The 2,880-nt window shown below is 35.7% G+C and overlaps 1 non-coding gene across 1 annotated transcript; it reads left to right on the forward strand.

Moving 5' to 3' along the window:
* The first annotated feature begins 2,419 nt into the window (after positions 1–2,419).
* LOC139865469 (small nucleolar RNA R71) lies at positions 2,420–2,526 on the forward strand. The gene has a single exon (XR_011764987.1). It is a non-coding gene; the product is annotated as a small nucleolar RNA R71 (small nucleolar RNA).
* Positions 2,527–2,880: the final 354 nt, after the last annotated feature.

The following is a 2,880-nucleotide window of genomic DNA, read 5'->3' on the forward strand; positions in this document are numbered from 1 at the left end:
TGGTCCAAAAGGGGTTTTTATGTTTTCAAACATAAATTTTTATGGTTTAAATTAAATATTGTTTGCAATATTAAACCTATAATTCACTCAACATTTTTGTTGACAGTTACTCGCATGTTTTATTCTCAGGTTCATGATTGATTGCTTCCGCTGTACTTAGAGAGTCTGCATATTTTTGATGGCAGCTTTTGTTAAACATTAACTTGCATTTTATTTTTGATACATTAGATTGTGGGTGTTTGTTGACTTTGTTTTGGTCAACTTTTGATTAAGTAATAATGTATGGTTTTTCTAAACTTACATATTTTGGTAGGTTTCCTTTATAGGAAATCATTTTTAAATAAATAATTCAATGTTATTTGTCAAATTCATATAGAGTTATGATCAAGCTGTGGGACCAAGATAACGATGGTCTTCAAGTGTACTTTGAGGGGTCGTTAAACTTTTGCTTTAAGCCATTGGTCGGATTCTTGTGTAATATCCACAAATTCAACTAATTTCGCCTTTTCTTTAGGCGACAGATTGGATACTAACCGGTTACATAACTTAAAGTTCCCCTTGGTTCTAGCATTGCGAATTCGTTTAATAAGTTTCTTCATTGAACTATTAATAACGGGATCATTTAATTTCGTATCAACAACGGGGTTCTTTGTTATCAGGTCATCATTAGGTGTTACTTCATTTTCCCCACACTTAGGCATTTTATTATTGTTGAGCACTACCATTGGAGTTGGTAAAACAACATGGTTCTTACCAATCGTTTTTGCTGGTTCAACGGTTTTGGTAGGTGGAGATTTAGACTTTCGAATCATAAAGGTGATCGATTTCTCATCATTACTAAGTGTCATTCTACCCTTTCTTACATCAAATAACACCCCGGTGGACGCTAAAAATGGTCGACCTAAAATTAGAGGAATGTTTGGGTCCTCTTCTATGTCAATGACAATGAATTCGACTAGAAAGGTTAAATTACCTACTTGAACGAGTAGGTTGTCAGCAATTCCAACTGGGTGCTTAATGGTTTAATCAAGGAGTCGAACACTCATATCCGTTGGACTTAACTCACCTACTCCTAATCTCTTATATAATGAAAGAGGCATAACACTCACACTTGCACCTAAATCTGGTAGTGCATCATACATGACACAGTCACTAAGTAGACAAGGAACAATAAAATTACCCGGATCACCTACCCTAGGTAGAGGTTTTGGTGGAACTGTCTTCACCGGGTTTACTTCTACGGTTTTTGTTTCTTGCACTTTCTTATTCTTCTTCTTCTTCTTCTTTTTTCCAAAGGTATCACAAACTTTATTACCTATCACTTGCTCATACTCAACTCCTTTTCTTGGAAACGGGATGGGTGTTTTGTATGGTGCCACCACTGGCTTTACATACTCGGGTGGTGGTTGTGTTGTAACTTCTTCATTGTTACTCACATCTAAAACTTTCCCATCTTCTGGTGTTGGTTTTTCAGAATTTGTTGATACCATGTTAACATTTTCATTCTGAGGATTTACTTCATTATTACTCGGTGTATATATATATATGTATGTATATATGTGTATGTATATGTATGTGTATATGTATATGTATATGTATATGTATATGTATATGTATATGTATATGTATATGTATATGTATATGTATATGTATATATTCCCTTTCACTCATCAATCTAACAAGAGTACCTACTTGTTTTTCTAGATTCAAAATGGAAGCTTGTTGAGTTCTAAATGACTGATCAAACCTCTCATTCGTTTGGGTTTGAGTTTCAATAAATTGTTTTTGAGATTCAACTAGCTTAAATACCACTTCTTCCAGATTTGACTTTTTCTCTTCGGTTTGTTGTGGTGGTTTATACAAGCCAGGTCTTTGTTGATTGAAAGTGTTGTTTTGAGTTGGTTGGTTATTCGGACCTTGTTGGTTGTATGAGTTATTATTGGGTCCATTTGGATTGTAAAGAATGTTTTGATTTCGATTAAAGTTTGGCCTTGGGGGTTGATAATTATTTTGATAATTATTTCCCGACCTTTGGTTTATGTAGGAAACATTCTCTTGTTGTTCCATCGTTTGCTTAACATTACAATCTTTCGTTAAGTGTGGTCCACCGCATTGCTCACAACTGATTCGTATTGCGTGAATATCTTTAGTCATCTTTTCCATTCGTCTCTCGAAAGCATCTATTTTTGCGAAAACAGAATCAAAGTTATGGCTAGAATCGGCTCTAGCCGCTTTATATGAATGAAAAATATCTTTTTCCTGATGCCACTCATGAGAGTGGGATGCTGTGTTATCAATGATCTTGTGAGATTCGGTTGCGGTTTTCTTCATAATGGAACCACCAGCTGCTGTGACGATGTCTTTTCGTGTGGCGATGTCGACGCCTTTATAGAAAATTTGCACTATTTGAAAAGTATCTAATCCGTGTTGAGGACATCCTCTCAACATCCTTCCGAATCTTGTCCATGCCTCATATAACGTTTCATTTGGCTTTTGCACGAACGTGGCAATTTCTCCTTGAAGTCTCACGGCTTTAGATGCCGGAAAGAATCTTTGAAGAAATTTCTCAACTAAAATATCCCATGAGTCAATCGTTCCTTCAGGTAACGATTCTAACTAATCTTTGGCTTCTCCTTTTAATGTCCATGGGAACAACATAAGATAAATAGTTTCATCCTCAACTTCTCGGATTTTAAATAGATTACAAATCCTATTAAATGTTCGAAGATGTTCGTTTGGATCTTCTTTTATTGTACCACCAAATTGGCACTGATTGGTGATCATGTGTAGGATTTGACCTTTGATTTCAAAATCTGATGCTCTAACATCTGGCTGATTAATAGCGTGACCTTGGCCCGTGCGTGTGGCTCTCATTCGATC

This window comes from Rutidosis leptorrhynchoides, chromosome 8 (genome assembly GCF_046630445.1).
Source record: "Rutidosis leptorrhynchoides isolate AG116_Rl617_1_P2 chromosome 8, CSIRO_AGI_Rlap_v1, whole genome shotgun sequence".
Lineage (NCBI taxonomy): Eukaryota > Viridiplantae > Streptophyta > Magnoliopsida > Asterales > Asteraceae > Rutidosis > Rutidosis leptorrhynchoides.